This window comes from Myotis yumanensis, unplaced genomic scaffold (assembly GCF_028538775.1).
Source record: "Myotis yumanensis isolate MYYU_CA2020_CCGP unplaced genomic scaffold, mMyoYum1.0.hap1 SCAF_15, whole genome shotgun sequence".
In the NCBI taxonomy this organism is placed as follows: Eukaryota; Metazoa; Chordata; class Mammalia; order Chiroptera; family Vespertilionidae; genus Myotis; species Myotis yumanensis.
In genome coordinates, this window is record NW_027223766.1 from 5,967,871 (window position 1) to 5,990,724 (window position 22,854).

At 50.6% G+C, this 22,854-nt stretch overlaps 1 protein-coding gene across 1 annotated transcript in view; it reads left to right on the top strand.

Annotated features, from left to right (window-relative positions):
* Positions 1 to 1,508: 1,508 nt before the first annotated feature.
* The window catches only part of PAG1 (phosphoprotein membrane anchor with glycosphingolipid microdomains 1), a 97,132-nt gene continuing 75,786 nt past the window's right edge, over positions 1,509 to 22,854 (top strand). The window contains exon 1 of the mRNA XM_070391856.1: positions 1,509 to 1,576. The gene's annotated coding sequence lies outside the window, so the exon portion shown is untranslated. The remainder of the gene's footprint in view (positions 1,577 to 22,854) is intronic.

Sequence of the window (22,854 nt, forward strand, 5' to 3'; positions counted from 1 at the left end):
GCAAGTCTCCTATCCAGATGGCTGGTCTCCTATCCTGAAGTTTGGTGCAAACAACACCTACATCAGACGCAACTGCAATGGAATTCCAGAGCCCCGCCTTTGCCCCGAGTCTGAACCACAACCACTGTGGGTAGGGCCTGGTCATGTGCTCTGCATTTTTGAAAAACCACTCAGGTGATTTTCCACAGACCAAGGTTTCAGAGGCCCTGCTCTGACTCCAGAGCTCACTTCGGAAGCAAGGATGGGGCGGTCCCGACCCTCAGTGCTGATGTAGGCTGAGAGCCTGTGTGAGATGAAGACTCGCCCCTTACAACCAGACCTACCGACCGGAACCTGCAGTTCAAGTGAATCCCCAGGAGGTTCTGCTGTATCCCCGGGGAAACTTTACAACCTAGTGATACCTGGGCCCCACCCAAAGATTTAGGGGGTCGGCCAAGGCAGTGGGCTCTTAACAAGCTTCCCAAGCTATTATTATGTTCAGCCAGAATAGAGGGCCATTGACTTCTAAATTCCAGCTCTTTTTCTACTTTAAATAATTTTTATTTTTCAATTAGAGTTGACATACAATATTATATTAGTTTCAGGTGTGTAACCCAGTGATCAGATATGATATGACGTACTAGTGATCACCCCCATAAGTCAAGTACCCACCTGGTATCACACATGGTTATTACAATATTATTGACTCTATTCCCTATGCTGTATTTTACATCCCTGTGATTATTTTGTAGCTACCAATTTGCACGTCTTAATCCCCTCACCTTTTCACCCATCCCTAAATCCCAGTTTCTTAAGGTTAAGCTATAGCCTGAGTTAAATCGGCCTCTGTGGTCTTGCCCAGGCCTAAGGACCACTGAGAGTGCTTTTTAAGGGGCAACAAACTCTGGAGACAAACAAGTTCAACCACACAGTGTTAAGGTCACCAAAACCCAGGCAAGCAGGCAGGACACACCCGTGATGCGCCCGGTGCCCCTGCGCTTCCCATCCTCGGATCGCCCCTCCCTCCCGCGCAGCTCCGCCCCTCCCCGATAGCCCCTCCCCTGCCTGGTAGCCCCTCCCCGGGAGCCCCACCCCTTCTGGGTAGCCCCGCCCCCTGTGACGTGCCTCCTGGGCCCGGCTCATGCGCATTCGCGCCCGCACCTCCCGGCCGCTCCTCCCCGGCGCTGTCATTCTCCGCGGCGCGGCGCCCAGTGCGGACTGCGGTGCCCGCAGCCCCTCTCCCGCCCTCGCCCACCCCTCGCCCGCCCAGCCGGCTGGCGAGCTCGCGATGTGACCGAGCCTGGTAGCTGGCGGGCGACTCTGCGAGCAGCAGCGCCTCGGCTTCTGTCTGGCCGCGTTCCCTGCGGAGCCGTGATTCCCTCGGAGCGGGAGACGCACACCAGGGGCTCGGAGCGCGCCCCCCGGGCCCGGTGCAGCCGCCGCCGCCGCCGGGCACCGCGGAGCCGAGGCGGCTGGTGCAGCGCGGGGCCCCCGGCCGCGCGCAGCCGAGCGCGGTCCCCAAGAAGGCGCCCAGTTCGCTGCGTCCCCGCGAGTTGACTGCAGTTTCCGAAGTTGGAGGGAGCCGTGCGGAGGCGAGGTTGGTTGTTATCATCTTCGCGGTGTGGGAAGCTGGGTGGCATCTCTTGTTAGCCGGGCGCCAGCTTGCGGGGGTCAGGGTGCCAGACGCGGACACACACACGCGGGAGAGGCCGCGGCGCAGCGGCCGTGCCAGCTGGACACGTGCAGCGCGAGGACAGGTGCTCGCGGGCACCGCGCCCGCTGCCCAGGGCGCATTCCCAGCTTTGCCGCCGCGATGTGTGCGGGGGGGGGGGGGGGGGGGGGGGGGGGGGGCGGGCGGGGAGCGGGAGGAGAGGGGAAGGAGGGGCGCAGGGGCCGGTCACCTCGTCTGAAGTCCTGGGGAGGCCTCCTGTAATATCCCTGGGTGCCCTGGGTCTTTGGGGATGGGAGCTAAGCCTCAGGCTTCCCGTGCACCCCACTTCTGTCTTCCCCTCGACAAAAGTTGCCAGCGTCTCCATAACAGCCCAGGGTTTTAAGGGGAAAACAGCTTGTATGTTAGCCCAGCCTTCTGTGCTGTAAGGCGAATGACATGGGAAATGTGCTCTGTTATGTGATTTCATGCACTTTAAGAATGTGAGCAAGTCTCGGAGGAGCAGGATACGGATGACACTTGGGTTTCACCCTGCCGTCCTGCGCCTCTTATGTAAGCCTCGCGGGGCAGCCCTGGCTCCCAGGGCAGCAGCTGTGGCCCCGTCCGGCTTGAGCAGCCTTTAATGGAAACGCTGACATGATCCAGGCGGCCTGACACCCGTTGCGCTCTTCAGGTGGAGTGCCTTCCCTGATAGGGAGCAAGCGAGCAGAAACCAAGCATATTTTCAAGGCATTAGACACTGAGTCGTGTTTTAAAATACATGCACTGTCAGAGCCCGCAGAGGACTGTGACATGTCCCCTTTGTTTTAGAGAAAGTGGACTTGGTCCTGCCAGGCAAGTGTGGATGGAGTCTGAAAGTTAAGAGCACTGAAGGGCTTAATTATCCTAGTAAACAAAGAGCATGGTTTATAGGTAGCTGCCTGGTGGACTTTGACGGGTAGACTTTTTAGCCTTTCTTTCTCATCTCTCCCCCAGAGATTCCTTCTAAGCAGTTTGGTAGATCCTCATCATTGATGTTTAATATTTGAGTTGATCAGATTTGTAAAAGGATACTTTGAAGTACCATATAGTACTGTGGTGACTAAGATAGTGAGGATTAGAAATAAGGAGACTATTCAGATTATTTAATGTAGTAGTCATTAGTGTATCCAAACAGATAACATTAATACTGCCCTAATATCTATCTATCTACCTACCTACCTACCTATCTATCTATCTACCTACCTATTTATCTACCTATCTATATTTTTTAATTTGCACTTATAATAATTGTTAAAATCAAAACTCATGGGTACATTTTAATGTAAGACTTTTTTGGGGTAATCTTTAGAAAAAGAAGCACATTTATGTATGGTATTCCAGCATAGAACAAGATGAACTACTTATAGGTACCTCACTTAAAAAATACAGTTTCTTTGAAGAGTTCTAAGAAAATATACAAAATATTATTTCAGAGGTTGGAAAGTTGGTCAGGTCAACACACTGTGGTTTGTGAGACTATCCATGGCTTATATCTGAAAGAGAGACACCCAGGATTGGGGTCCCAAGCAGGCTGACCCTCCAAAGCACTTGCATTGTTATAGAGAGGACAGAGCAGGGCAGGTACCTAAACTCTGGGCCTCAGTGTCATTGTCTGTGAAATGGGGTGGCAGCAGCTCCTCCCTCATTGCTTGGGTGTGGATTAGATGAGCTGTAGACGTGAAGCTGTTGCACCAGTGTCTGGCCATGAAACTGGCTAAAGCAATCATGGTTAGGAGAGGAAATGGGCAGCTTGGACGACATTGAGTGACTGCTGACGCAGGTGAACAGAGTCAGTTCACGTGTATAACAAGGGGAAGGTATAAGCAATTTACTAGACACCTCCTAGGGGATGCAGACTGGCTGGGGTCTGACTCGCCGTCTCCCCACGATTCCTCTCCGAGGTACGTGACTCCATGTCCGCGTAGAGAGATGGGGAAACTGAAGCCCAGGAGATCAAGTAGTAGAACTCAGCGTGGGGATCTTCGCCCGCGCCTGTCGTTTCAAACCCTGTTGCTTTAAAGCCGGCTGCCTCAGCTTGCCCACTGCTGCCTCCATCGCCCCTCCTCTCCTCCTCACAAGAACATAATGAAATAAGTGCAGTATTATCTTCAGTTTGCAGATGAGGACATTGAGGTTGCACATTAAAGTATGCAAAGTGCTAGACAGCAATCGCAACCTCGTTCTCCGCGACGGGGAGCTTTGCTATTATCATAATTAATGTTTAGTAACTGGCCCCTCACAGGTGAGCGAGGTGCCAGCAGGTGCGGGGGTGCTCCCTGCAGTGTGAAGTGACTCTGTGGCTTTGTACTTCCTTGTTGGTGTATTGGGGCAAGTCAAGAAGAGAAAATGGGTATGAGGTTGCCAACTCACAGTGGAGGATGGGGCCCCCGGTTGGTTTCCTGCCTGCAGATGGGGCTGCGCTGGTCCAGGTGGACTGAACCGTGATGGAAGCAGCGATGCACCAACAGTCATGCCCTCTCCCGGCGAGACTAGTCCCAGCGGAGAGCTCCCAGGGGCAGACCGAGAGCCCTGGCACGGTGCCACGCACCGTCCTGTTTGCTCAGAACTGAAGTGGCTGTGCCTCACCTAAATAAGCATGCTTCCTCTCGGCCTTTGCACTGCTCTGGGAGCAGCCGCAGGGCCCGAGGGAGCAGTGCTGTGCCGAAACTGGTCACAGCCTGCTGGCCGTCCCGCCTGACCGCCGGCGGCTGGGCCTGATGGGCAGAGCCCGTGCTTCGTGGCTTTCTCCCATTACCATCCAGGTCCCCCATGATGTTCTTAGTGAACACTGCCTCTTTCCTAGGCATTAAAATTGAATCACTGTATGAGGCACATGGCAACAGGCCACTCACAGACTGATTTAATTATTAATTACCCCTCTGAGCTGATGCGTCCTACCTCGGGGGAGTACTTCCAGACAGATGTTCCACACCGGCTTTTTCTGTCAAAAATCAAAACTCTCCCTGTGGTGATGCAGTTAACGACGCTGTGTTGCATGTCTGAGAGTGGCTAAGAGAGTAGCCCTCGCAAGTTCTCATCACAAGAAAAGAGGTCTGTAGCTGCGTGGATGAGAACTAGACTTGTGGTGGTAGTTACTTCTCAACAGGTACAAGATCGATGCATTAGGTTGCACGCCTGAAATCAATATATGTTAAGTACCAATTATATCTCAAAATAAAATAAAATAAAATAAAATAAAAGACACGCTCTCTGAGAGGGAGATCGGGGGAGGCCTCCGTGTGCTGGGGGTGCACAGCCGCAGGGGTGCCCAGAACCCTGGGTGAAGCCACTGAGGCTCGCCACAGCTCTCTGCTTGCCCCTGCTTTTCAGAGTTAGCAGACCCCTTATCCTCAGCGAACACCTAGGGTTCAGATGCTCCTCTGTTCTGGGTGGTTCTGCAGTGAAATCTCCCCCGACACCCTCGTCACTTCATCCAGGCCCACACTGACTTTTAACCAGCGCCTCAGAATTTGCATGTGGTTCTGTGTTCTTTCTTGTCTGGCCATCTCCTTGTTGGCTCCTCCGTGGCCACTTGCAGACTTCCCACTCCCTCTCCCCGGCGCCGCTTCCTCTCACATCAGCATGGACGAGAAGTGCCGGCTGCTCTTCACATGGACATACATGCACGACCCGCTCACTCTCTCTCCTACCACTTTGAATTGTCTGCACTTCAGGCTCAGGGAGTGGGGAGCTGATTACATTCTGGAGCTCTTGCCTCAGACATCCCTGAGCTCTGTTGGGGTGTGTGTGTGTGGGGGGGGGGTGCTTTATACAGGTTTCTGATTATACAGGCAAGCAGTTCTGTGCACATGGCTGCGAGCCCCTCAGGCTGGGGCACTGCGAGCTTGAGAGCACAGGGCCGGTGTGGGCAGCAGGCAGCTCCGAGTGGGATTTATCTGCTGCGTGTCCAGTCCTCACTGGCTATGCCCTGGAGAAGACGGGAGTGGTCACTAACATGGGACTCCCTCCTGCTGGCTGCCGTGTTGAGAGCTCTACTTCAGCATTTACTGTAATCCTCAGAGTGGACCTTATATGGTAGGTACTTTATTCTCCTCTTTTGCAAAAGTGGAAACGGAGGCCCAGAAAGGTTAGTGCACTTGTCCAAGGCCACACTAGTGAGTTTTGGAGCCGAGGGTAGAGTCAGGGCTGCCTGAGAGCCCTGGGCTCCTTACACAGCAACTACTGCCTCTGGCTGTGCAGCCTCCGTGGCAGTTACACTGTTCATGGGTGTCCTAAGTTGTGCTTCTAAAAGTGATCCTAGCCCAGCCGTGGGCAAACTACGGCCCGGCCCGTTTGAAATGAATAAAACTAAAAAAAAAAAAAAGACCGTACCCTTTTATGTAATGATGTTTACTTTGAATTTATATTAGTTCACACAAACACTCCATCCATGCGTTTGTTCCGGCCCTCCGGTCCAGTTTAAGAACCCATTGTGGCCCTCGAGTCAAAAAGTTTGCCCACCCCTGTCCTAGCCCTAACCCGTTTGGCTCAGTGGATAGAGCGTTGGCCTGCAGACTGAAGGGTCTCAGGTTCGATTCCGGTCAAGGGCATGTACCTTGGTTGTGGGCACACCCCCAGTAGGAGGTGTGCAGGAGGCAGCTGATCGATGTTTCTCTCTCATCAATGTTTCTAACTCTCTATCCCTCTCTTTTCCTCTCTGTAAAAAATCAATAAAATATATTAAAAAAAATAAAAGTGATCCTACACTGTGTCAGTCCCTGCATTCCCTGGGGCAGGGCTGTGCCCGCCGGCCTGCCCACGGCCAGCAGCTGGCATCGACTGCCATCGCCTGTCTCCGTGGAGGAAAAGTTTAAGCTTAGTCCATGCCGTGAGCTCCGAGAAGAGACCCCGAGGTTCGCGTTGTGAAATAGGAAGCAGAGAGCCTGTGGCTGGTACCGGGACACCCCGGGGGCCGTGTTAATGTGGCTGTTTATCTGGGTTTGGGGTCACATACTTGTGTCATCCTCCTTACAGAAAGGAGAAGTGTAGAGTCCTGGGATTTTCTCAAGTGACTAAAAGAAAAGGGGGGGGGGGGGTGTTATGTAAGTGAAAACAGGGTCAGTAGTGAGCACATGACCAACAGTGTCATGAGTCATTCACAGGGAGACTGAGGCCTTTACAGTACATGAACACGCGTGTCTGGCAGGTAAGGCAGGTGTTGCCTGGAAATGTTCTCAAAACCCCGGTCCTGAGCTCCACTCCCAAACTTTTTTTTTTTGCTCAGGAGCCAATATTCATTCAGTAAGTTATTCATATCCCAGGGTTTGAGTTACTGTTGTGTGATGGTTATAATATGTTAGCGTATCTTGTGGATGTCTCATGCACTCCCCTTCCTTGATTCTTTTGGGTCTGTAGAGCGACTACTTACGAAAAATTCCGTATTCTACATGTAGGCTGTCTTCAGAGGACAGGGAGATTGGCCTGACTGGGAGCTTTTCCATAAAATGCTGAGTCCTGGGAACCTTATAGAGTAGTCGAGTTAAAAAAAAAATGTTTTATTTGATCAGTAGCCGCTTTGCACCTTCCTCTCTGATCAGCCGTGTCCTCGGGCGTCTGGTCCCACTATGTCCGTGACAGGATCACCACGCTCACACCCTGGCTCGCTCCAGCCCTTCTCCCCACTGTGCTCACCCTGCTGCTGCGTCACCCGCTGCCGACACTGCTGGGAACATCGAGGGGGCAGCTCACGTTATCAGTCAGAGTCAATAAAGCCACACAAGACAATGAACTTTTTTAATTAACACAAAATCCCGTCTGTAACATGGCTGCCCACAGGATGCCACCACCTCTGTGTCCCCTGTGGGAGCTGCAAGCCTAGGGCCTCACTGTTCTCCCCATACCTGCCACCTGCCCAGGAGGGCCAGGCCTCTGCTCAGTCCTCAGCCACCCGCCCGCAGTGCTGGGCAAACCCAGGGTGAGTGAAGTGTCATGTCCGCCCGCACCAGTCCCTACCCATCTGGCAGATCTGCCACCAGTCGCGCTGCCGGGCGAGGCGGCCTCAGACAAGAAGGTCCCCCCTGCCCTGGAGAACCTGGGTCTCTGGAGGGGAAGAGACCGGAGCTCGGTGGGCACCAGGGCAGCAAGTGCTGGCTCCGCAGGGTCCTGGCTCCAAGGGGCTCTCCCTGCGGCTGTGGGCCAGCTGAGGGTGGAAGGCAGGTCGGAGGGGAGCAGGCAGCGATGGGAGCGGCTGGCGGACAGCACAGCGAGCGTTCTTACCGAGGGAGCAGAGTACAGTGGCGTGAAGGTGCCAGAGAGGGCATCTGACCGGGACAGCTGGTCCATGTGGCTGATGCGCGTGGCGAGGTGGGCGAGGCTGGAGGTGCAGAGCGAGGCTGCAGCCACTTCAGGAAGGGGCGTCCGATGGATTTGAGCACTTTAGGTTGTCCTTTCAGAACGATCACTCTGGGTGTTTTGTAGAAAAGGGGGGAGGGGGGGGCGGAGGTACGTGCAGAAGAGAGAAGCCTGCAAGGAAGCTGTTGAATCCTCATGCAGGTTTAAGGTCTGAACTCAGACGGGTGGGAGGGGGAGAAGGAGGGGGGTGGCCACTTTAGGGGACTCCCAGACCTCTGGCTGGAGGAGTTAGATGGACAGAGGGGCCCTTGGTACTGGAGGCAAACACAGAGGTGGCATGGTTTGCAGGGGAAGATGATGAATTCACCTGCGGATGCGTGGACAGGGTGCCAGGGCTGAGCCGGGCAGTGGCACCAGCCTGTGGCTCTGGAACTCGGGACACAGGCCCGAGCGGGGAACAGCTCGCTTGGGGAGGTGCCGTGGAGACGAGGCCTGCCTGGGAGAATGCGCGGACGCCAAGGAGATGGGACGGTCACATTCACTGAGAGGAGGTTCTGCCAGGTGCTTGGACACAGAGCGCAGGAGCCAGAGGCAGAGCGGCTCCGTGGGCTGGAAGCCGGCGCCGGGAGGGAGGGGGTGGAAATGACAGGCAGGGCAAAGGGGCAGGGCTGACTGTTCCCTTGCTTTGTCCCCACAGGGGACGGGCTGTTTCTCACGTGGCTTTCAGTGCCTGAGACCGTGTGGAAGGAGGGTGGGAGTGGGGGAAGGGAAAGGAGTGAGCAATGCAATCATGAGCGGAGGGCGATCCTGGGTCTCAGGCTGCTTATAGACTTGCCATTTCTTGTTTTTTTCACTTACTTTTTCTCTTTCGTGGAGAAAAGCGGGCACTTGGTAAACTGGGAAGAATGCAAGAATCACCTCCTCAGTGCCACAAATGCTTGGTTCTCCGAAGCCGACACAGCTCACTGCACACGTGCACGCGCCCCTGATGGGGACGTGGCAAACGACAATATGTGACAGTTACAGAATCTAGGCTTTCCCCGGGGAATAGCACCCTTGGAGGTTTGGGCCTTTGAACCAACCCTTTTACAGTGATTGATGCGCGTCTTGGCCCGCTGGCTGGTGTATTTGGGATAGAATGAGTGCAGTTTCCTACAATTTTCACTGCCTTAAAAAGAGGCCTCGTGATGCTATAGAGACAGAGCGTGGGGCTGTGCGTTCTAGTTAACACCATGCCTCTCAGTCCTTGCCCATCTCACCCTTTGATTTGACCCAGGGGACTGAGGCAGGGTTCAGGTGACTGCATGAGACGACAGCGGAGTGGCCGAGCTCCTGGGACCCCCGACGGGCATCTGACTTCGAGTCCGGGGTCTTGCCACCCCATCGCAAGGCCTGTGTCTGCGTGAACAGCTGCTCAAGAAAAACCAGGGGGTGGGATGTTTAAAAGACTTTTTGATTAGTCTGCTCGAAGCACCAACATCTACCTTTGATGGGCCACAGGTTACTTATGCAAATGTGATTAAGTCAGACTGGGGGACAATCTTTTCTCTCACATGAGCATCTTATTATTTTCATTATCTTAAAAGCTTTAAAAAAGCATCTGAATTATAAAATAAAAGGATCACATATTCTAAACTGCAGAATTATCGTAGCTAAACTTGCTGTTTGTGCTACAAGGGAAATTGATTTTTTAGTTGTTGTGATGGGTGCTGTGCGTGAGAAGCATGGCATGTGCAAGTGTGTGTGCATGTATATGAAATGAAAACCAGCCCAATCAAGTTCAATCTATCGGCTCTCCTTTTATGATATTATTCTCGAATTCTCCAAATACATTAAGTGGTGGAGCTTGCTTTGTCTTGCCAGAGCAGCTGTCATGTTACCCACTTAGTGCCAACCAGTTCAAGCCTTTGCCTTTTTCTTAAGCAGTGTAAAGCGATACAGGGCAAATCTGAAGGGTTTATTTTAGTTTTATAACTTGTATTTGGCTCCTGATATTCTATAATTATGACTTAAGTAACGTTGCTGCTGTTGAAGCAGAGATTAGCTGTTCATATACAGTAGTATTAGAAGCATGAAATGTAACTTGAGTTTTATGACTGAAAAGTTTATGATGCTACATTTTATTTATTTCAAGTTCATCTTTTGCTTCTTTATTTTTATATTATATTTATTTCACACAAAAAACACCTAAGAGCCTTACAAAATGGCAGTTTCCGGATGAAAGCAATTTCTAGCAAGTGGCAACATGCTGGTACCCAGCGCTTATCCTTAAACCTCAATTTCAAGCTTCGTGGCGCCAATTATGCATTTTAGCTTTATTAGGAAAATTTGAATCCAAAGGGGCTTATGCATTTGTGACAGTCAGTGGTTTGACCTTTTGTTATTAGTGCTGACTTTTTAAAATAACCACACATTTCACATTTTTTAAAGTTTTATAAAAATGTTAGGGGACCACCAAAGTTGTAGTAATTACCTTTACACACGGTGTCTTGTGGTAGCCTTGCTCCGTGTACCTAACAGATCACAATACAGGTGCATGCAATTGAAATAACAATATAAGGTAATGTGGTATTTTAGATATGGTTTTGTATTTGTAATCATATGTGAAGAACCTGAAATAAAATTAATTCGGTCATTTCATGCCTCATGTGTCCCCATTTCATCCAAGGCAAATACGATCATCCAGGGCTCAGTGGTGCTCCGTCGAGGCTCTGACGTCACTGTACTGACGTTGCTCTCAAGATGGATACCTAAGCTGCATGTCCTACTGATCTTCCCAGGAGTGTGCATTTTAATATTATGTCGTAGGAGTTCTCACTTTCTAAAAAGAGGAATTAAATTGGCCCTTTTTTCTTCCTATTGAAGTTTATTCAGGCATTTTTGTGTTATGTGTACTTGACAGGAGAGAACATGTCTAAATTAGTCATCTAATTTGAATATCATAATTACGTGTGCAGTGAGGGCTTGATTGACTAGGGAGCGTTTGCATTTTAGCTCTTAGTGGATTTAGGAATTACATGCTTAATATTTCAGAGTCCGAAACCTGCTTCTGTTTACCAATAGGCACACGGAGACAAATGTAAACATTAAGAAAGAGAATTTAGAAGGATATGCTCCTTCTTCCAATGTTAGGAATTGTCACGTACCTGTCTACTGAAGCGTTTTCCTCCACGTAACGGATCGATGAGAAATGCGGAAGTGACTGGAAACTAGCCTGGTGTCGCTTGTAGTGCCCAAATGGTTAGTGTTGAGATGAGGAATATACGCCTTTGTTTTTCTTTTCTTTTTAAAATTTTTATTATTTGTTAAATATATTTTTATTGATTTCAGAGAGGAAGGGAGAGAAAGAGATAGAAACATCAATGATGAGCGAGAATCATTGACTGGCTGCCTCCTGCACGCCCCTACTGGGGATTGAGCCTGCAACCCAGGCATGTGAAATTGAACCTGGGACCCTTCAGTTTGCAGGCCGATGCTCTCTGCACTGAGCCAAACCAGCTAGGGCTACTCCTTTGTTTTTCTAAATAAAAAATAAAGATGCTTTGGAGTAAAGTATTATGAAACTTGATAGACATTTAGACATATCTGGATAATGCCAAGAAGATTTTCTCTTTGCTTTATTATATAACTAGAGGCCCCAGTGCACGAAATTCATGCATGGCTAGGGTCCCTAGCGGCTGCCAGCGGGGGCCTCCCTTCCCCCGGCTGCCTGCCACCGCTGCCGACCAGGGCAGGGCTGGCCAGGGGGAGGGGCCCTGCCCCCTAATCGAACTCCAGGTCAAACTCCCGGTCAAGGGGACAATTTGCATATTAGCTTTTCTTATATAGGATAGTCACTCTGCCTAAAATATACATCTTGAACTTTAACCTCAGTGTGAAATGCTCAATATCGCCAAAGTAGAATTGAAACTAAAAATGTGGAGTCTTGTGAAAAGCACGCAATGTGGATAGCAGCTTTTCAGGCTCTGGGCCGGGACATTTGAAACAGGGTTGCTCAACTCGATGGCTGCAGGGGAAAATGAAACACTGAAGTGTTTAACTGATGCTGAATGTAATGGTTTCTGCCACCACAGTTCTTAACCTTTCCAATGGGCTGAGTTATTTGCTAACAGTAGCAGGTCAGGAACTGAATTCTTAGAGAGCTTTTCTTTTAACAAATATTCAATAGCATTTTCCAGCTTGTTCTCCTGGATACAACTCATAACAACAGCCCCGTGTTTCCCTCTGCTGTCTGGCAGCCCCAGGCGGTTTGGCACGGGGCCCCTCCTTCTCTTATGCATTTTCCCAGCTCCCCACATCCTCAAAATTGTCAGCCTTGGCTGAGAACGAGCCTTTTGCATCCTCACAGTTACAAGGGGAATAAAACAACTTCTCCCTGTAATGTGCCAAGGCCTGTGGTCACAGAATCACCACTTGCTAGTCATATGCTTTTCCTTTCTCTGTGTCCTCGCTGGCTTCCGGAAGTGGTAACAAGGCTTCGTTGAGATGTGAGCCCATCAGTTTGGTTCCATCTGTCTTACACTCTCTTCAGAGCTTTGGTTCTCAGCCAGGGTGGCCGTGCCCCCCGGGATGCTGGGCCCTGTCTGAAGGCATCTTTGGGTGTCACAGCTGGGGACGGGAGACAGCTGGCATCCGGTGGGGGAGGCAGGGGTGCTGCTTTCATTCTGTGCACAGAACAGCCTCTGGGGAAGAGGCTGGCCCTGAGGGCTGAGGTTGAGAAGCCTGATCTAGAAGGTAGGGAATGTCGGTTAAGTTTGCTGTATACTGTTTAAGCAAATGGAGATGTGACAGGTGACTCTGGTGAAGAAATCATTGCATTCGATGCATTCGTTTATTCGACACCTACTAGGTCCTGAAAACACAATAATGAAGACTGTGGCATAACCCCAGAGCCCAGGAGTTTACACTCTTTGCAAGATGACTGGAAAATAAAATACTGCTGCTTGGTACAATAAACCCTTTGAGAATTCAGCTTTTAGAAAGGTAATAGGTAATTAGAGGGCCGGCATAGCATGTTAAATAGAAACCATTGAGATTTCATTGGCTAGATATGGGGGAATATCTGAAAGAAATCATGTTCTCTGTCTAGATGTGATATTAGTCATTTGTGGGTGAAATTAGTCATTTTTCCTTATAATCATTAATAGGTCCCATTTCTTGCCCACCTCCTCATTTCCACTGGTATTATTTTGAAATGTCAGGAAAACACCAGGCGGTGTTGACAACTAGGTGTTACTTTAGAATGGTAGGATATTCATTTCTTTTAACATCTTCATTGAGGTATAATTTACATGCCATGGGTCTCCCGTTTTAAGTGTATAATTCCATCTGTCTTACACTCTCTTTAGAGCTGTGGTTCTATTGTGATTTTTAAAAAACATACAGAATTGTGGAACTATCAGCACAATCCAGCCGTAGGATTTTTCCATCACCCCCAAAAGATCCGCTGTGCCCATGTGTGGGCACTGTGACGCCCACAGGCAGCCTGGGCCACACTGACTTTCCTGTCTTTTTCTTTTTTATGTCTACACTAGAGGCCCAGTGCACAAAATTTGTGCACGGTGGCGGTGGTGGTTGGAGGGGGCGGGTAATCCCTCAGCCCTGCCTGCATCCTCTCACAATCCGGGACCCCTCGGGGAATGTCAGGCCTAAACTGGCAGTCAGACATCCCTCTCACAATCCGGGACGCTGCATGCATCAGTGACCATACTTTTCACAGAGATGAAAGGCATCTTGCTGTTGTATGGGCAGCTACATTTTTTTTGCCCTGATTATAAAAAGTAGTACATAACATGGTCCTTCTGAGGCAGTAGTACCATTTTCCCCATCTTATGGGTAGAAAAACTGAAGCAGAGAGAAGGTAAGTAATTGGCTTTGTCACACAGGTATAAGTGCCAGAATCAGGGCTGACCACAAAATGTGCAAGCCAGAGTCCATGCATGTCATCGCTGCATCATCCTGTTTTTTCAGTGTTGGAGTAGCCTTGCCAGGTTTTAATTTTTAAATCTAAGAGACTGTTCCCAATATATAGGGTAGGGTCCCTAGGCCTGTCGGGCAATCAGGGCCATCTGTGGGGCGACTGGTGGGCGGGATGATTGGGGGACCCCTGCTGGCACCTGCATTGCTGGCAGCCTGGCACTACCCACTGGCCATCCCTGCCCCCCAATCGCTGCCGCCGGTCACCTCCCTCTTGGGGGAGGGGGTGGACACTCAGAGCAGGAGGGGGCAGCTCCTGTGTTGAATGTCTGCCCCCGGGTGGTCAGTGTGCATCATAGTGACCGGTCGTTCTGCCATTTGGTCGATTTGCACCTTAGGGTTTTATTATATGGGATTTCCATCGCTATAGATCTGCCTTTTAGAAAACCTGTGGACATTTCATTTAGAACATTAATTTTTACACTTAAATGTGGTTAGCTACCTTCTTTCTGAAGCTCAGCACCCGTTCATATTTGTCATGTAACCTGTGCCATAGCCACGCTGCGGTGAGGCGTGGGCACAGGGAGCTGTTGGAGCCACAGGATGGGTCCGGCGGGACACGAAGGGGAGAAAGGCCGCGGGGTTACGGCAGCATCGGGGCCACGTCTTGTGCGCGGCATAGTGGAAGCCATTCTGCAGCTTTGTCCTGTTTTGTTGCCAGTGCATCTGTCCACTGAGATAAAGTTAGAGAAGCGAGTGAGAAGCAGAGGCCGGCGAACACCTGCCTGATGTGGGGAGAGAATAGACGGATTAAAGCCAGAGCATTTCCCTGCTGGGGATTCTGTTGGCTCAACAGTCCCTCAGCCAAAAGCAAACCCTTTGGGGCCAAATGTCTTTGAGAATTCAGCTCTTAGAAAGGTAATAGGTGTGTTTACTGGACATTCGGTAACACTCCCATGGGATTCAGGAAACACAGTAATTTCTGTGGCAAAGGAGACGAATATTCATATTTTGTTGGACAGAAAAAGACAAAATAATCTCATGTCAGTTCAGGTCCGTTTTTTGGAGCAAATTTATTTGTTAGCAAAGGAACAAAGAAACTCTGTTTTCATGAAGCTTTGCATTTCAAAATTGGGGATAAAGGTTTATGAACCTTTCCCTGTTTATCCCAAGATATTTCGTTTCTAATAATCGTCCCATCCTCTTCCTGGCTCCTGCCCTCCCGTCTCCTCTGCCTCTCCCCCCCGTCCCCCCCCCCCCCCCCCCCCCCACCACCACACACACTTCATGCAGCTTGGCCATCAGTGGACTTGTCTTTCTTTCACATCATTAACTTCCCATCAGACTTCACAAATGCCAAGTCTGCCGTTCCGTTTGGGTGGGTGGAGGCCAGGTGTGGATGATGGCCCCGGCCTGCCTGCCCTGTGGTTGTGGGTTCACCCCCTGCTGTAGGCTGGACTGTAGCCTGCGCACCTCCTCCAGCCCCCAGGCCCAGGGCCCCAAGAGATGAAGATAGTTTTGTTGGGTCAAAAAGATGTCCTTGAGCCCAGCCGGTGTGGCTCAGTGGCTGAGCGTCATCCCATGTGCCAGGAGGTCACCAGTTTGATTGCCAGTTGGGGGCACATGCCAGGTTTTGATCCCCAGTAGGGGGAGTGCAGGAGGCAACTGATCGATATTTCTCTCTCATCAATGTTTCTATCTCTCTCTCCATCTCTCTCCCTCTCTCTAAAATCAATAAAAACATTTTTAAAAGTTAAAATAAAATAAAAGATGTCCTTGAAGGAAATTCCTCCAATAACGATGGCAGCTAGCCCCAAACACGTGCCATTCCAGGTAGCCCCAAACACGTGTGTGGTAACCTTCACACCCATCACAAAACCATGGGCCGTGAGACTAAGCAGCTATAGGAAGAGATAAAAACCAAAGCAGAGAATCCACGAGAGTAAATTCTCTTGAGATGAAGATATTTAGAATTCAAGAAAGATAAGGACATGCAGAAAGCGGCACGGGCTCACAAATTAGAAGCAGGACACCCATCCAAAGCAAGACATTTCAGACTTGTTCCAAATGGTTAAAAAGCCGGCATGATCGCGTTCTATCATTTGCCCAGCGGTATTCAGCAAGCCTCTTCAGTCTTCGCCATCAATTTCACATCTCGGTTAATTTTCAGATTCCTTGGTGGTGCTCAGCAAACTGTAACTGGTCATGGGTCTTAGCTGGTTTCCGCACACTCTGAAGTAGCTACACGCCCGTCAGGGATGGGAACGCATCTTCCAGCCCACGTGTGGAATTTGCTTTTGTGTGCGTGTGAGTGCTCGCGCTCTCGGGCACCCTTCCTGAGGCAGAACATAAGCAGGTGGGGGACCCACGTGCCAGCAAGGAGACACAATCTCTGCAAATTGGAGGAAACGACAGAGCATGTTGTTGGCCCAGCGTCAGAGAACAATGGTGCGCTCACAGCAGTGATGGCGCACCTATGACACGCGTGTCAGAGGTGACACGCGAACTCATTTTTTTGGTTGATTTTTCTTTGTTAAATGGCATTTAAATATATAAGATAAATATCAAAAATATAAGTCTTTGTTTTACTATGGTTGCAAATATCAAAAAATTTTTATATGTGACACGGTGCCAGAGTTAAGTTAGGGTTTTTCAAAATGCTGACACGCCGAGCTCAAAAGGTTCGCATCACTGGCTTACAGGGACACCCAAGAAGTGCCCGAGGGGGGCTGAGGACCTCGCCAAGGCGTGAGAAGTTCTTAAAGAGTGTGAGTCGGAAGTCAACCAAGTGCAGGGGTGGTGGTTTGGATGCTTTAACAGGCGCTCAGGTGCCGGTCCTGGGGTGACATTGAAAGTTCTTAATTGCTTCAAGTGGGACGCCAACATTTCTGTCTAAAGACGCTGGCCTGTTGCCATGGTCGTGGGAATCCAGGACTTCATCTCGGGTGTCCAGGCCACCTCCTGCTCCAGCCGCAGCGACAGTGCCTCTCGGGTCTCCCAGCCTCTCTGCAAGCATCACTCCCTCTCCTAGCTCCCAGCTTGCAGGAGCCGTGCTCGCCCTGTCTGGTTTTGCACCTGTCTTCTCTCGCCCAGTGTCTTCCTGGGTGTGCAGACACTTCTCGTACCACATTTCCTGTTGTTACAGAGCTGACAGCCACAGGGCCTCCTCGTCCACAGTGCACGTTCCTCCTCATTCACAGAGCCCCCACCCTCTCCGTGCCTGCTGGTGCTTTCCCTCTGTTGGGCTGGGGGCACCCCTCACCCCTCTCCCCTCTCCCCTTGGTCTCTTTCCCTCTTTCTCTCCTGCTGCCTTCCCAGCCCTGGTTCTGCATCCTGGCCCGTGAGCCCATCACCTGGCAGCGTGGATACACAGTGATGCCAAGGCCCGCCCCCGTGGTGGTGACTGATGTGCTCTGGGGGCCTTGGTCTTGGTGGTTTTTGAAAACTTCCTGGCGATGCAGAACCACCGGTTTAGAAGTCGTGACCCCGACCCACCGTCTATTGTGTAGACGGTACGTCCTTGGGGAAGGAGACACAGGGAAGTCAGAAGAGGAAGGGTGGGAAGAGACGGGACAGCTTCCTCATCCCTCTGTTCACTTCTGTCAGTGACACCTACACCCACTCACAGGCGTGGCTCCGTCTCCCCTCGGACTGGGCTCCCATCAGTAGATGCCAGGTAGTCAGGTGGCCCAGTGCCCCATCAGACATGCACTTCTGTCGAGAGTGTCACAGCTGGCGGAGCCACTGCTCCTTGTTGTGGTCGCCCAGCCTGTGTGGAAATGGGAAGATCTGCAAAGTCAGAACCCTCTGTGGCTCACGTGTCTTAGGAGTGAACATGGCCCTTCTCTCAGGTCCACGGCCCAGGACGTCCCATCTCAGGACCAAACCACGAATGCTTACTTTTGCTGGCTCTTCTGCTCTGAACGAACGTTTAATTTTGTTCCTTGAAGGGAGAAGTGAAGCCGCAGGGGGAAAGCCCATAGGCAGAGGACGACTTGACCTTACAGGTCTTCCTGGGTTTCTTTTTGCCTTGTTTCCATAAAGAAGTTAAGAGTGTTAAGGGGTAGCTTTCTCCCCCAATCACCCACAGACCTAGAGAACCATGTGCCAGGCCTCACAGGAAATTAGGATGCTTTCAGTGGCCGTGAATTATTTATTTCTTAAGAGCCTTGTGAACCAAGAGTTGCAAAAATGACGTTGAGGAGGTGGCGGGGGTTGCAGAGGGAAAGGCACCGGGATAATTAGAAATCTTACTTAAAAGCTGCTTGAGAACACATTTGCTTCAGTCAATCACCCGTCTGCCCCGTCCGAACATGCGAGGAAGGTTCTGGCTTTATTTTTTCCTATTGATAGGACATTGGATGGATTGATCTGGAAGTTGAATTCCATTGTAGAGGTGCTGTTGGCCTGGCTTCTAGGAAGCCGCTCTGTTTGTTTGTTAGGGCTCCCGTAACAGAACGCTCAGAAGGCGCGGCTGTATCCGCAGACTCTGGTTTCCATGCTCTGGAGGCGGAAGGCATGGCTGCGTGGCCGCAGGCGGGGTCCTCCGGGCCTCTGTCCTGGATGCGCAGGTGGCTGTCCCGCTGCTCTTCACCCCCGTCTCTGTGTCCTAGTCTCCCTCCCCTTGGAGGACACCTGTCGCGGTGAATTAGGGCCCGCCCTTATGACCTCATTCTACTTAATTATCGCTTTAAAGACCCCTCTCCACACACACTCCCATCCTGACATGCATGAATTTTGACAAAACAGGTTTCAGCTCGTCACACCCCCACCCCCTAGGGAATATGTAGGGGGAAGAGCATGAAAAAAGGCAAGAAGAAATTCTCCCAGAGCGGGTGTCCCCCACCCTGTGCGGCCACGCCTCTGTCCGTCCCTGCAGCAGGCCCAGGGGCGCAGGAGCCACAGGTGGCATCACCCAGGACGCCAGCCCCCCACACTGGACTCCAGCTGTGAAGTACCTGACTCAGACAGGAGCCCCGTTTGGACGAGCTTCCTGGACAAGTGGGGGGGCCTGTCCCCTGAACCAGACCCCACCGTGACGTCACAGTGTAGGTTGCTGCTTTGGTGGCTTCAGAACAAAGGGGAACACCGCTTCCCGAGGCGATTCTCATCTGCAGCTCCCACGGCCTCCACGGGGCTGCATGTCCGGGGTCACGGCTGTGGCTCCCACGGCCTCCACGGGGCTGCGTGTCAGGGGTCACGGCTGTGGCTCCCACATCCTCATGGGGCTGCGTGTCCAGGGTCACGGCTGTGGCTCCCACGGCCTCCATGGGGCTGCGTGTCCGGGGTCACGGCTGTGCACAGGTTTCCCAGGCCAGTGCTTTGGTACTAGGTGCTGGGTCAGTTTCATCCCTCCTGATGTGTGCGGGGGCTCAGGCCACCTCTGGGATGTAGCATACCAGACAAAGGCTACATATTGTAAAAGCAAAATGTCCCCGTCTGTGCCTGAAGTTGCACGGGAGCGAAAGAGGAACTGCAGGGACAGTCTTTAAAGGAAAAGAAAACTGAAGGTTTGAGTGCAGTTTAGAGGTGGCTCTGGCTGTGGTGAAAGCACGCGGGGATTCTGCAGGTATCTGATCCGTAAGGTCTGGGACGTAGACATACGTGGCCTGGGAGGTAGCGTGGACAGCAGGTCAGTATCAACAGCCGTCTGTGATGTGGGGCCACTGATTTCTAGACTTTGGGACTCCCTCAGGCCTTCAGAAAATGCATTGTATGAGGTGCCCAGCTTTGCCCGCCTCCCAGCCCGTGGGCTCTTGGCTCACCCAGTGAAGGGAGGGCATGAAGAGAAGCGACAGAAATCCCCAGTGACTGGAATGTTTGCTTAGCCCAGGAGCTCTTTCCGAGAGAAGCGGTTGGGGAATTCAAGATCATTAACAGTGAGATCTGGTTGCAGTTTTACTGAGCGGCTCTAACAAGTGTTCCACTTGCGTTTGCTGCGTTTTTTGGTTTTGTTTTTGTTTTTTCCCCCTTAAACTTGTACATCACTTGGGCTGCTTGGGACTCTTTTAGGAAGGAGTTGGTCTATAACCGTGTACGGAATCACAGAAGCACACCCAAATTGGAAGCCCTCTTGCCATAACAGATATTGAGGAGTTTGTTTTTTATTTAAAAAATGAGGTATTCAGGCAACATGAAAGTATCTCCGTGTTTAAGTGAATGTTTGGTACTGAGGAACTTCGAGCTTTACATCGTGTTTTGTCACTGATTGTCGGTATGTCTTCTTTGGAGCCCGGGGCACGGGATGCATCTGTGTGTCTACGCTTGCTTCTCTCACTCCGTCCTCTTTGAGAGTAAAGGCTGTGGCACTTTTCATTGCTGAGCCAAGTTCTGTTGTATGAAAATTCCACCATTGGCTTAGCCAGTCTCCTGCTGATGGGCATTCAGGTTGGTCACGCTATTCTCTTAGGAACTGTATTAAGAATATTTAAGGGTTTCCTTTAAAACAAGAGTCAGCAAACTTTCTCTGTAAGTAACCAGGTAGTAAATACTTTAGACTTTGCGGGACAGATGTGATCTCTATTGCTTGTTCTTTCTTTCCTTTCTTACTTTTATTTATTTATTTTTTTACAACTCTTTACAAAAGTAAAAACCTGTTCTTAGCTTGTGAGCCGTCGTCTGCGGGCCCTTGCTCTGAGCTCCAGACGGGGCGTGGAATCGCATACCACCAGGTATGCCACAGTCACTTGAATGGGCAACAAGAGACTTTTTAACACAGTCCGGTCCATTTCTCCTTCGACCAGCAGTGCGTTAGCGTGGCCAGTGAGCCTCAGTCCCACCGCAACCTAACGCTGTTATGTTGGTTAAATTGCTGTCGGGTGGGTAAGAAGCGGCATCTCACTGTGGCTCTCGGCCAGCATGTCCGGGCACCTGCACATCTGGGCACCTGCACATCCGGGCACCTGCACATCCGGGCACCTGCACATCTGGGCACCTGCACATCCGGGCACCTGCACATCCGGGCACCTGCACAGCCAGGCATCTACACATCCGGGCACCTGCACATCTGGGCACCTGCACATCCGGGCACCTGCACATCCGGGCACCTGCACAGCCAGGCATCTACACATCCGGGCACCTGCACATCTGGGCACCTGCACATCCGGGCACCTGCACAGCCAGGCATCTACACATCCGGGCACCTGCACATCTGGGCACCTGCACATCCGGGCACCTGCACATCCGGGCACCTGCACAGCCAGGCATCTACACATCCGGGCACCTGCACATCTGGGCACCTGCACATCTGGGCACCTGCATATCCGGGCACCTGCACATCCGGGCACCTGCACAGCCAGGCATCTACACATCCGGGCACCTGCACATCTGGGCACCTGCACATCCGGGCACCTGCACATCTGGGCACCTGCACATCCGGGCACCTGCACAGCCAGGCATCTACCTGTCCAGCATCTCACAGCCGGGCACCTGTACATCCGGGCACCTGCAGCGGAGCCTCCTCCGGCACACGAGCCACACTGCTGGCTTGTGGAAGCCTCTCTCTACCTTTTGCCGGTTTCTTGTTTGGACTGTTTGCATTTTCTTGTTGATATGTAGGAGTTTTTACATATCCCAGATACTATGCCATTCCTATTATGTGGTTCAAATATTTTCTTTTGGTTTTTTGACCCATTTTTTTTCTTTCTTTCTTTTTTATGGTATGTTTTTAAAAACAACACAGCTTTATTGGGACATAATTCAAATATCATAAAGTTTTCCCTTCTAAAGTGCACAGTTCTGTGATTTTTTAGTATATTCCTAAAGAACAGCTTACCTTTAATGTAGTTCAATTTAGTAGTCCCTTATAAAGTAATGTATTTTTAAAGAATACATGTTTTATACATAAAATATATATGTAAAAGAGTAGAGGTTATATCTTTTTGTGTCGTCAGAAAATCCTCTGACTCCAAGATTGTAAGAAAGAATTATTCCATATTCTCATTTTGCCTTTTATATATAAATTAGAGGCCCAGTATATGAATTCGTGCATGGGTGGGGTCCCTCGGCCTGGCCAGCAATCGGGGGCGATCGAGGCTGTCTTGCCCAGTCCTAATAGGAGCCTATCGGGGCCGGCCAACTGCGGGGAGGGACCGCTGGATGTTGGCTGTGGGAGCGCACTGACCACCAGGGGGCAGCTCCTGCATTGAGCATCTGCCCCCTGGTGGTCAGTGTGCATCATCGTGAGCGGTCGACTGGTCATAAGGTCGCTTAGGCTTTTATATATATAGATGTTTCATTTACCTGAAACTGATGTTTGTGTATGGTGTGAGGTAGGAACTAACGTTACACGGTTAACCACTTGCTCTAGTATTTTTTGTTGTTGTTAATCCTCACCTGAGGGTATATTTTCCATTAATTTTTAGAGAGAGTGGAAGGGAGGGGGAGAGAGAAACATCAATGTGAGAGACACATTGATTTGTTGCTTCCCACACATGCCCCGACTGGCACCAGGGATTGAGCCTGCAACCAAGGTACATGCCCTTGACCTAATTGAACCTATGACCCTTTAGTCTGTGGGCCAGTGCTCTAACAACTGAGCAATCAGCTAAGATTGCTCTAGTATTTTTAATAATAATATTTAAGCATTTTAAGAGAAGATGTTGATGATTTGTTCTTAGACTATGAGATATAGATTCTTGGAAATAGGCCTAAGTAAACACTCACACACTCACTCATAGTCACATACACACATATATATACTTTTTCTTCTTCCCGCTCAGAGAGAATGAGAACCATTCCTTTGGGCCCGAACTGCTTTAATGTCGTGCTGCCCGAGGATAGGAAAGTAAACTAGATGACTTTTCACAATACTCTCAGCCCCTGGTTCTGAGTTAGAATATGTAGTTGTTGTTAAATAGGGTAAAATCTTGTTATCCAATAGTCCATATAAACCAACCAGATTTAAAAATATGACCTGTGAAAGGAATTAGAATTGTATATTGTTTTAAATATCATAAAACAAAGACAGGTAAGTGACC